This window comes from Athene noctua, chromosome 3 (genome assembly GCF_965140245.1).
Source record: "Athene noctua chromosome 3, bAthNoc1.hap1.1, whole genome shotgun sequence".
NCBI classification, from domain to species: Eukaryota; Metazoa; Chordata; class Aves; order Strigiformes; family Strigidae; genus Athene; species Athene noctua.
In genome coordinates this window covers 82739191-82752426 of record NC_134039.1, presented here as the reverse complement: position 1 = coordinate 82752426, position 13236 = coordinate 82739191, and positions in this window count along the sequence as shown.

The following is a 13236-nucleotide window of genomic DNA, read 5'->3' as shown; positions in this document are numbered from 1 at the left end:
AAATTCCATTCAATGAACAATAAGCTCAGTGAGCTATGCTTGATGGAAGACACCTTCCAGAACCTTAAAAGTCATCCAGTCCTGATTTCACCTCTCTTAGTCATCACAATCCCTCTATTTCTCTTTTCAGTATAGTCCAAAGGTTAACTGGTCATTACCTGGTCCTGGTCCCATGTCTACATGCAGGAGATTTACATATCCCGTATTTTCTCTTTGAGGAGGTATTTATGGTCAAAATCAATTCAACACGCCCTCTTGAGCTGCTGAAGTCTCTAGCTGTAGCACATTTTCCCTAACACTCAAATCCTTTCTGTGACTCCTTTTCTGCACCCACTCCAGCCTTTCAACATGGTTTTTTTTGAACTGTAAACATTAAATTAGTAAGAATATTGCAGAATAAACTTCCCCTGTTCTGTGCTGAGGTAAGATCATCTCCTTATTACTTCTTCGTAGGTCTGGCTTTGTACTCATAAAGGTTGTATTAGTCCCGTTACCAAAGTATCTCCATGGGAGTTGAGGGCAATCACTACACCTAGGACCTTTCACAGTTACTGCTTTCCAGGACAGAGTGCCTCAATCAATATGGTCACTCTACATTTCTCATTGTGACCAGTGAGCTGCTATTTGCCTGTTTAAAAATCCATTTCTATCTGAATTGTGTATTCATAGAAAGGAAAAAACAAGGCTCTGCATGTTTATTTATGATGTTCAAAGTGGGAGTATAGAAATATTGCTACTAGCAGCAAAACTGCATTTTTTCACCTTTTTTTCCTTGAGCTTGTTTGGCAGATGTACTCTGATTCTCCTTTGCACAAGATAAAATTTATTGCTGACCAGTTTTCTGTGGAGTACAATTTCTTCTACTGCCACCCTCATTCACATGTACTCTTTTTAAGTCTTTTTTTGAGTGCTGATGTCATGGTAGCATGCTTATAATTTCCCTGAACACCTTTTGTCATATTAGTGTAGTGTAAGTATTTTTGAAGTCTTCTAGACTTCCCTGAGTATTTTCTAAATTCATTGAGCAGCCTCCATGGGGAGACTGAAAGTCTCAAAGAACTCGTGGATTTAAAACATTCTCATTTGCTGATTTTATTTTCTTGGTTTGTACTGGGTTAGAAATTACTTTGTCACAAATGGTGTGATGTCATAAAATAACTGCAAAAATTTTTTCTGGAATTTTTTGCCTTTTTCTGTAGCATCATGGTCTCTGCTTTGCTATCTCATCTACCAGTAGTCTTATATGAGATTACTGTCTTATTTGTTTATTCCTAATGTTCTTTCTCAATGTGTCTTGAATCTTTCTTCTTTTCCATCATGTCTGTAGCTTCTATAAATATTTCTTGAGACATAACTACTTGTTTATTATTATTTATACTTTCTCCCATTTGCTAAATATTACTTTTCTTAATATTGCTCGATATGCTACCCTCATTTTGTCATTGAAGTAGGAGATTTTATCCAGATTTTAATTTTTTTATAACAGAGTTATAGAATCATGGAGTAATTCAGGTTAGACAGGAGTTCTGAAGGTCTTTAAATGAATCTCCTACTTGAACATGGGCAAACTTCAAATCTCAAACAGGTTGCTTAGTGCCCAGTGCAGTTTAGAAACTGTTCAGAGAAATCCCACAGCCTCTTAGGAGCCATGTTCTAGCTTGCTCTCCTTGCAAAATCATTTGGCTTTATCCAGCGAGAATTTTCATTCTCACAGCTTGTGTCTGGTTCCTTTTGGATTATGTGGTGTACATTTGTGAAAAGCCTGACTCCATCCTATCCATATTCTCCCTTTATGTCTCCTTAAGATAAAGAAGGACCAATATATACTGTTGTTTTTAAAATATTTTTTTTCTTCACAGTGTTTTGCTTTTTTATTTCAAACTATACATAATACATGCATGTGGAGACAGAGTCTATGTTATTGTGAATGTCTCTGTTTTCTCCTACGAAATAAAAGCTATCACAGTAGTGATAGTCTTGGAGCAAACTCCAAGATCTAGCCCCATGATTCATCTTTATCCATCGTAATGAGATCCAAGATAGTTATGCTGAGGGTAGTATTTAAATGCTAGATCATAAACATTAAATGGTAATTTCCAGCTCGGTGATGTAAGACTATGTCACATATTACACAGACTTGTATGATTTATTTTAAGGTCATGACTCTACAGCAACCTAAATCCAAGTAAATTGAATGTCAACTACTCACCCTCCTTCCTATATGGGTCCATGTAACCAGCTGGTGAGCTTGTTAAAGGAACAAACCTAGCAATAACTGAATCCTGCAAAAGGCCAGTGTTTAGCTGGGGACTGGGGATAAGAAGCTTCTAACTGAGGCCATTAGTGACTTTTTTTTTTTTTCTAACTAGGGCTGAAGTTCCAATAACCTGTATCTTAAATAAATACCAGGTTTTGGCTCAGTCTCACAAATCATTATATTTTACAGAACCTTCAACGTTGCAAAATCATTTCAGCTGTTACTAATAATGAGAGGAAACTTTAATGCTCAAAATCTCTTTAAAAAGACATACACCATATAAGTTAGTAGGAATGTATTAAACACACTTCGCAGTGTCATTAAATTAATTTGGTGCTACTTTACCTCTTTTTTGTGGGCTTGAAAGAAGGCTATGAGATTAGTTGTAATTACTGCATCAAAGCAAGAGCTTTGCAAAATATAAAGGGAAAGGGTTAATGCTCTGCTATTATATGGAATTTACAGGCTTAGCATCCTTACAAATAATTTCCCAGCTCTTGGTGGGGCAACAAGGAAGAAAATGTTGGCATATAAATGTAAATCAGTGTATGTCCTCTGGAATAGAATAATAATTGTGTTGATTTACCAGCCATGCATTGTTCCCAGGGATGGATGGCAAGTATTGGCAAAGAGAGAGCTCTACTTCCCGCGAAAAAACAGATTTGCCCAACTAAACATAAGGGGTTGGAATAATCAGAGATGTGTCTGTCTATGAAATCTGATGAATATTTCGCTCATGTGGAAGGTGTTATTGTTGTTATCAATGAAGTAACATTAGCTTAATTCTCCAGTGATGAAGTTCGACTTCCATGATTAATGAACAAATAGCTATTTTCGCAAGGGCTCATAAGACAGCCAGTTGTTCCTCCCTGCTTATTTAGGAGACCCTTAAGGCTTTCTTTGGGGACCTCATTATTTTCTATATGGTTAGAGAAAGAAATAAACAGAGCCCTAAAGGACATTTATGTATACATAAAGCAGAATAAGTTATCCCTCTAAGGGGAACCAGGATGAAATGGAGATGAAATCAGGAGCCATACAAGTACAACCATTCAGTTCTCCAAACTGTGAAGGACCTAGGTGCTACCTTTGAACTTACTTTTTTATCAAGCTTAAAAATTTCAGAATTATTCTGTCTTCGATAAATCAGTCAGGACTAGATGAGAGTAAAGAGCAATTTGCTTTGACATAGGGGGCCAAAAAATCCCAACACTGAACCTGATTTTAAGATTATGAACTTGAACATGACTAATTAGAGCAGAATTGATTTATTCCAGTTGAGCATCTGAACCCCAAAAACTTCATAAAGCACCTGACTTTGTTCTGTCCTGTACTTAACCAGGTGAATGACAATATTTCAATTCATTATTGTTTGCTAATATGCTGTGCGTTGTGAGCCAATATTCCCTTCCCTGACTACAGGCAAAGAGTACTATCTGAATTTACAAACGGTGCATAGATTTTTATTGGAGGAGTTTGTGTACTTAGCTCTCCTCAGCACATGTAAGTCAATGAAGCCACACAGACTTACAATAATATGTCCCCCATTTTTTCATCTTAGCTTACAGTGGACAAAGGGACTAATTTGATAAAACAATACAGGAACCTAGCTGCTTATACATCCATTTTTTTTTTTTTTTTTTTTTTTTTTTTGGGGTGTGTGTGTTCATTTGTTAATTTCAGCTATATTTGATGAGGTGATAGAAGCATAAAAAAAAAGTAATTGGATAATCGGATGAAGAAGAGCTTATCAGGGTCTTCAGAGAGACTGCTATTGTGAATAGCCAACAAAGTGCTGGAAGTACTGCAGTACACACTTAATGTTGGATTTTATTTTGAAAAATTGAAAACATTACATTTCATTGAAAATTAATGGAAAGACAGAATATAGGGATGGTCTTTAAGCTTATCCTTCTGTCTCATGTCCACTGAGGGCAAGGATGAACATACGTGTGAACCATAAAGAAGGCATAAGTGAGAGGATTCCTGTTCCAGCGGGAACTCCATAAAGTAGGTGGAAGTGAGACATTGTGTTGTCCAAAGACATAAATACAGGCCATCTCTAGCAGAGGGCTGTGAAATCTAAATCTTTGTTCACTATAATTTCCTCTCCAAAATTAGTTCCAAGAAAAAGCCAAATGAAGAGCATCATCCTCTTCTGTTGGCATAAAGCTTATCATATAATCATCTGCATGTGCCCCATGGCTGAGAAAAAAAAATAAAAATACAAATTGAAAGGTTGTTGATAAAAGTTACATAGTCACTTTTTCTGTTAGAGGAAAAAGTTGTCTACTAAATTGTCTGCTTCATGGAAGGTCAGGTGTGCCAGGCGCAGTGTTCTTACGTGGGCTTAACAGGCTCAAAAAAATTCACAAACACTTCATGTTTTGTTTCCACAAGTAGCCCTGTTAGCCATGTACAATGCTTTTAGAAGGTTGAAAGAAAACTGTGTATTTCAGAAAACAGAAGAGTCTCAAGAGTTCCTGTAGCTCTGAAAGAAATGTAAAAGTATTTTTTACTTTGTTTTGTTTCTTTTCCTTGTAAATAGAGAATGTTTTATTCACATGTAACTACATATGAAAATACAGTTCACTGGAGATGAGATTTACGTAAAACCAGATAGGATTGGTGGTATTATATCTGTTTAACCCACATACAAAAATATACTGAAAATAAATTATAATAGAGCTTTGTTGTAATTTGTCCTTCCATTTCTTTGGAAGGATTTCATGGAGATGCAGTTCCACAGAAACCGTGGCAAAGTTTTATTAAAGCTAGGTCTGAAATAGATTGTAGTTTTCTTGTTCCATGAAAATCTTAAAGACTAATACTTTTACAGTCTGCATTGAACTTAATTAACAATTTAGGAAGCTTTCTTTATCAGAACAGGTAGACAAGCAGCCAGACAGTTTGGTGACTGAGGGCTGATAATAGCTTAATGTCAGTGATGCAAGGCCCTAATCTGATTTTAGGCAGCTAGGTTTTTTCCTCAATTTACTATGGCCAAAAAATTCTCCTCAGTAAAACTTTTGGTCATTCCAGACCGGACAAGGAGGGCACTCTTTGTTCCATTTGTGTTTAACTCTTGTCAAAACTGGCATGTTTTCCCTAAACATTTTTAATGAATCAGGGAGTTCTGACAAAAACACACTTTGCTGAAACATGACGAACCCTGTTGTAAACCTAGTGTCTTAGAGAAAAGAAAAGCTGCAAGGACACTTAGTGAAATTCAGATTTGATCACTTTGTCCAAAGCAGTAAGTGAAAGAAATAAAAAGGTCCTGAGAATTGCAACAGAAAAGATAAGAAGCCTGGATGGTAAGGAGAAGGGCTTCTGTGAAAAAGAATTAGCAGAACACAGCTTATTAAGTTTGGATAGAAAGGTAATAGGAAAGAGGTTGGTAATAGTAAAGATGTTAGTAATATAAAAAGTATAATCATGGTAAGAAGATCAATCCGAAGCTTCTATAAGTGCTTTTATTCTTATGCCGTTTCAGAAATCTGAAATGCCAGTGGGTGTAGGCAGAGATGAAGGTTGTATTTTGGCACACAAATTTGTACCAAGATATTTTTTGAGACATACACATTTGAATGTTAAAAGAAAAATTATGATGATCTGTAAAAGTCAGTTATTTTGACACACAAGCCTCATCTTTCCCTGAGAACTTTCTTTCAAATAAATGAATAAGCTTTTCCTTATTCCATTTTAAAAGCTAAGACATGTTCTTAATATTAAAAACGGAGCAATTTTTTTTTTTTTTTTTTTTTTTTAGAAAACACTGTGGTTTTCTGCACACCAGATTTATGTTCTCTATGCGTTATCTTAAAATCCTGTCTTGTTTCGGGTGACGTTCCCTAGAGTTTATATGCATTTTTAGAGACACCTACATGACCTCTGTATGTTAGCACTAAAACAGCTTCCTAGTGGAACCCAAACCCAGTTGGTGTTATACAGGCCTGAAACTGCTGTAATTTTATATGGCAGGTACCAGGGGCATCTCCAGGGATAAGCAAAAAAAGTTGTCCAGTGCAACAGACTTGCTGAGGAAGTGGTGAATCTTCCCTGACTCATCTCTTTCCTTCTCTTTACAAGACTGAAGAAAAATCAGGTTAGATGCTTCTACCAATGGTAGTGGAGGAGGAGGAGGTTCATCAGCATAGGATGATAACTGCTTTTGGCTTGAGTGGGTTGAACCTGCACCAAGAAATGTTGCTGTTTCCACCCTTCTCATGCTCTGGTGACAGGAGGGGTAGAAAGACCTATATCCTTTTTTTTTTTTTTTTTTTTCCTTTTTTTTTTTTCCTAGATTCTTGCTTTAGCTGTACCACTTCCTTCTGTTTCTCCACTTCTTGTGGACTGGCTCTGTCCTGAGCCTTGAGATGATCAAATTCAATATTTTCAACCCTTCTGTGAAGTACTGAGTCTGGCCCCCAGAGGTGGCTTCCACACCTGTCAGAGACTGCTGCTAATTGTGTAGCCCGAATGCCATTTTTTAAAAACAAAAATGATGTAATCACATCAAACGAGCACTCTAACAACTGTCTTCTCTTTTACTGACTGTCAATTTGTTTTCACTGAATTTTTTTTTTTTCTTTTAATGAGGAATAACTTGAACTTAATGTAGGAACATTTGTTCTTTGCTAACCTGATATAACAACCGGTAAAATAAATAGGATGCTCATTAAGTTCATAAACTCTCAACTGAACCCTCTGTATGGAAAAACTCCATCAGCTAAATTAATTTGGTCTCAACAATGTCAAAAAAGTGAAAAGTCAGTGTGGTCAGTGGGTGGAAGACTGGTACTGCATTTCTCAGTAAGAAAATCTGGTGTCGGTGTAGGATGAGAAAGTGGATTTTAGTGTCAAAGGCAGGACTTTTTTTAGAGCAAGTAGATACACAAACTGTTGAACACTGACAGCACTGCTGCTTTATTCTTTTTTAATGGCTCATATGTTCTCATGGCTAAGGATGAAAACCTAGAGGTCAGCAATATCAGCTATTTCCTTGCCAGTCATACTCCCACCTCCAAAAATGAATGTTGTATATGTCAGGTTTTGCTGCTATAGGTTTTGAACTCAGATAATTGTACTAGTGTTGATACAGAGCCACCCTGAGAAGAGAAAATGCAAAATTCAACATTTCATTTGCTGTAGATGGAGTCTGTCCGCCTTCAGAAGGCAATAACACAACAGGCTTTGCTAACAAGTTCTCTTTGTAGTTACGACAGTGAAAAGGGTTTGAAAAAATAAAGCTTCCATTTATTTTTAAAAAATAAACCTTCATAACTGATGAGCTGTCTTGGGAAACTCAACTGCCTCCACCTCCACCATAGTTGAAATTAAAAGCAACAAACTTTAAATGAGTATATGTATTTATACCGTGCATGATTAACTCTCCAGGAAGAAGCCGACTGCTGCAGGAAATAATTGAGGAACCATTTAGTAAGATTTCAAAAGGGGGTTAGATAAGTATGACAAGAATAGCAATTTTATAGTTGTGTTATGTTGGTTAGGCAGAGATTACAAAACCTTCCAGTTTTCTTGCTTTAGAACATAAACCAAGCACCATCTTGATTTGAGAATTGATCTCCTGTGTGGAGACATGATGCTGAGCATTTTTTGCAGGGTGCTTTTGCAGAAAAGACCAAAGCCTTGTTATTGTGGTGGGTTGAGCCTGGCTGAACGCCAAGTGCCCACCAAAGCCACTCTATCACTCCCACCCAGTGGCACAGGGAAAGGGGGTTGCAGTCAGTTCATCACACGTTGTCTCTGATGCTCTCTCCCCCGCAGCAGGAGGACTCCTCACACTCTTCCCCTGTTCCAGCGTGGGTCCCTGCCAGGGGGTGCAGCCCTTCAGGCACAGCTGCTCCAGCGTGGGTCCCCCGCGGGGCCACAAGTCCTGCCAGAAACCTGCTCCAGCGTGGGCTCCTCTCCCCACGGGGCCACAGGTGCTGCCAGGAGCCTGCTCCAGCGTGGGCTTCCCACAGTCACGGCCTCCCTCGGGCACCCCCTGCTCCAGCGCGGGGCCCTCCCCGGGCTGCAGGTGGAGATCTGCTCCTCCGTTCCCCTCCCTGGGCGCAGGGCACAGCTGCCTCCCCATGGGCTGCCCGCGGGCTGCGGGGGAACCTCTGCTCCGGGCCTGGAGCACCTCCTGCCCCTCCTGCTGCACTCACCTGGCGGCTGCAGGGCTGTTGCGCTCACATATTCTCACTCCTCTCTCCAGATGCAGTTTTTGCTGCACAGTAACTTTCCCCCCTTCTTCAATATGTTATCCTAGAGCCGTTACCACTATTGCTGACAAGCTCAGCCTTGTCCAGTAGTGGGTCTGTTTTGGATCTGGCTGGCACTGGACATGGGGGAAGCTTCTCACAGAAGCCACCCCTGTAGTCTTCCATGACCAAAACCTTATACTTCTGTGGGCGTCCTGTGCAAGGACATAAAATCCACAGAGTCCAGTATACCCAGTAACCCCTTTCCTCCTCCTGGCTCAGTTAGTGACAGAGCTGCTGGCCACAGTTCTAAATCAGGATTTGCTTCACTGAAGTCAGTGGGTTCTATGCAGACAGGGATCCATTCCCAAGCCTGGTCTATCTAAACCAGACAAAATACAACTCATTCCATCATGATATCTGGTCCCTTTGCTCATCTCCTTCTCTCATGTTCACATATATAAGATTAGATAAGACTTCTGCACATTTCCAAAAAATTCATAATCTTTCTAGGTTAGAAATTTTACTCGATTTTTGAAATAAAAAGAATATTAAAGTCATTTGATAGACAAACTAGTTTATGCCGGTCATCTGTACCAATTCTGAGAATTCAGTTATTTATTTTCCTTTAAGAAGCTATCACCTCTGAGAGCGCAGTATATTGCCACAAACTATCCACAAGTCTCTTACGGTGCTTTACAAAACGCATTCATCTACTCTTTCAATACTGAGCAGCATCTGGGAGTGATTCAAAGCTTCCAACAGAGTTCATGGCAGATATGAAGGAAGTGAAGAGAAAAGAAATGGAAAAAAGGCACTGGGCAGCTTGTGACCATTGTGGGAGAGAGAACCAGGAGGCATTCGCTGTGGTTAGGAATACTGAATCATTATTGCTCAGGCAGTCAGATTCCAGTGAACTTGCTGATTGTCCTGGAGAAGGGCAAGTCAATGCACAGTCAAGTGTTTGGAACAAGTCTTAGTTTCTGATTTGCATGCTGAGCCCGTGACACTTCTTGCACCTGGAACAAGTCTTAGTTTCTGATTTGCATGCTGAGCCCGTGACACTTCTTGCACCAAGTCTTGGTAGTTAGAAAGTATAACAAAGGTGGCTTTGATGCACGAAACAAGCCGTAGTAGAAACTGGGAAAACTGTGATTATGTACGGTCTTTGAGAAGACAGCACTTATCTTTAAAATTAGTATGTATTAGGACTAATGTGAAACAAAGGGATTGTTCCAGATTTTAGTCTGCATTGACTGATTATGTGCTTTGTGAACATTCAGTCACAGATAATGAGTCTAACAACTCTGTGAACCATAGTCTCCATGAATCCCACCTCCCTCTTGTTCATATTACTAGCTGTTTTCCCTCAAATGGCTCATCTTTTTTGGCTGCTGAGATACCTTGGTGCTGACTTAGATAAATCACAGTAGGTGAAAGACTGAACATGTTACTTGGCTTCTTGCTTGGCTTTCGACAGAGGCTGTGCTAAGGGTGGCAAATGTCAGATACTGGAAATGGCACCTGAATGCTTAAAGGAACACAGTTTTCTTCATTGCATTTGTCTTAAAAGCCCATGGAATAGGATTATGGACATAAAACATGGACAGTTGCTGTGAAATGAGATTATTAGCTCATATGTTAGAGTTGTTCTCTTCCTTGGACTAACAAACTAAATTTGGATACTTCACTGAAACAGCAACTCTGGGAATCTAGTTATCTCAGTTTCTTTGATAGTTAATGGTTAAAAACCACCACAGAACTCAGACTTCCTCTGAGATTGCCTGTATTTTTCTGTTAATCATAGAATCACAACATGGCTGAAGGTAGGAGGCGCCTTTGGAGATTGTCTCCTCCAACACCCATGTTCAAAGCTGGTTAACCTACAGCAGCCTGCTCAAGTTTGTGCTCAGTAGAATTTGGAATATCTTCAAGGGTGGAAATCCCACAACCTCCCTGGGCAACCTACTCCAGTGCTTGACCACCCTCATTCATTTTTATCTAATGTGTATCATTAATATTTTACAGAAGTATAGGTTGATTAGGCTTACATATTAATGCTGGAGTCAAACATCTCAGCTAAGACAGGCTTAACATAAGTGAAGCAGTGACCTCCTAAAAACTATCAATACATATTTTTTTAAAACAATGTCTATGTGATTTAAATATTTGTAAACAAAGAGAAAAGTTTTATTGCATGAAAAAATGTTTTTACCTAAACCCAATGTTTTACTGGAAAAAAGTATGTGTGTCTTGCTCGTATTACTTCCTATCCTTGCATGGCCACATCTTTGTCTCCTTTCTTACAGCTTCAGCTTTTGCAACATAGACGATTACTTCTTTCTATAAGTTTTCTAATATCATTTGATTGTCAGTGTTGCAGCCATACCACGATAACAAAGAGGAAAATTATTTAATTTTTATTTCTTTGTCTCCTTTAGGTCCCTTGCTTTTGTCTTCCAACCCATTTGGTGGGAGGAGTTGGAGAAGATCCAACAATGTGAGCAGTACAGATGTTGGGTTAGCGAAGTTTGGCTGATAAACTATCAGAGGAATCATGGTTGTTGCGGCAATTAGTGCTCTTATGTAGTGTGGCATGAGTTCTGGTTTTGTTCCATATGCAACCATGGATTCTTCAGTCTTGGAAGGATCTCAAGAGACTTTTTAGAAAATTCACTTTCCTGAGGTAAAAGGAACCATATTTACATCATGTCTGACAGCTGCTTTCGTAACCTCTTACAGAAGAGGGTGAAGATCTGTAAGCAACTGAGAAAACATCTCTTGTGCTTCATTCACCTCATTGTCAGAAAGCTTATATTTACATTAAATTTTAATCTTTGTTGTTTCAATTAAATATCCATTGCGATTGTCCTGGCTGCCATGGTCAAGAAGAACAAATTTTTCACTTTAACTTTGTAACATCTTTTTTAATATTATCAAGTACCCACCTCCTTCTGCTCTTCTTTTAGACCCAGTTTAATCAGTCTTTCATTGTAGATTGTGGGGTTTTAACTTTCTGATCATTCCCATAGAATTTCTTTGAAATTTATCCAAAAGAATCCAATGATTTAATGGTCGTTAGCATCTGGAACATGGTGTATATTGGTTACTCATATTGTATGATGTCTTCTATCTTTTGGATTTCTTTCTTATCCTAGATGTTATTTATAAAAACAATTTTTTTTACTCCTGCCAGAAATTTCAGTCCAATCTAACATACTTAGTGACCTTAACAAGCTGAAATCATAGCACTGCATGACTGTGTATGATTATTGTCATCCATCAGTCAGATAGTAAAAGACTGTATTTCTTTTGGAAGTTTGAGATATATTCCTCACCAGAGCAGCTAGTCATGAACCCTGTATTCAGTAAGCAATAAGTCATAGTAGCCAGCTAGCTTGCACAGAATGGATAAGTAGAGGTTTCTCAGGACAGCTCTTCATAAATGATGGGCTATATTGAAGACACCTCTCTGAGTAATCACCAGATGTATGAATCAAATGAGAAACTTCCAAATATGAATTAAGATTAAAATACTAAAATCCATGTGTAAGGAAAAATAGCTGCATACAGCAATCTGTAAGGATGTCACTCTAAATTCTAAACTAAAACTAAATTCTTAAAAAAAAAATGTTTACTTTTCAAAAAACAATGCATGAAATGGGAAGGAACAGGCACAATGATGCTAAACTAACATCCCGACTGCTCACATGCAGTGACTTTGAAAATTATGCTACAGCTGCTAGAGATAGGTATGAATAACACTCTTGCATATTGCAGACAGGTTAGAATGAAGCAGAAACTTTCCTGCCATTCTTGACTTTTTTTTTTTTTTTTTTTCTGTTAACTAAACAATTTAACTATAAAAACTACTTATGTCATTAAGAAAACATTATTTAAATTTATGTATCACATTTCAAATTAGCTACTCTTCAGGGTATTTCAACCTACCTTGAATGATATAAAATTATATCCCTCATGTGCCTAAGAGTGCATCGATGCAATTCGATGCAATCAACAATTATCAAAACAAGCTGCCCTTTCCTCCACACAAGCACAGATACTTTCCATATAGTTGCCCGTTTTGATAATAACCTAGATCATTACATCTACTAACTCTCTGAGAGAAAAAGGATGTATTCTTATATTCCTATCTTAAGATGTTCCACTAGATATAGACACACTATGCAACTTGTGTAGGGGAATGTATGAAGTTCATGGTAGGATAGGTTATTGATTTTATGCTTAGGGTCACTACTGTTACGACTACAGTGTTACACGGGAAAATGATCCCAGCTGTTCTCTGAAGTCAAATAGTCTCCACAGCCTGAGCTGTAACCTAGAGCATCTTCTTTCCAAAAACTGAAGCGCAGACTGAGCTGAGGGCTGACTATAAATCCCAGTGGAACAAAAGATGTCAGAGGCCTTTTAGGAAGAACTACAGTCTTCTCTGCAAGGAAGAACCCAAGTTATTGTCTCTCTCTGACATGATAACAAGAAGAGATATCTAAAGATCCCAGGCTCATTCACGCTGGGTGTGAAGAGTTCCCTATAGCTAAGATTTCTCTTCAGAAGAACAGCTATAGAGTTGTCCCAGAGCAACCAAAGAGAAGCACCACAGAAAAGTTATTTTAGTCTTGAAGTCACTAGCAGGAAAAAGTGCATTCTGTACAATACCACAGAGTCCACAAAGCTCGTTGATTAGCCTTTTCTCCACCAACATCCAATTCTGTGATATTTGAAGGTAAAGGAATTTTTATCCACAAGTCA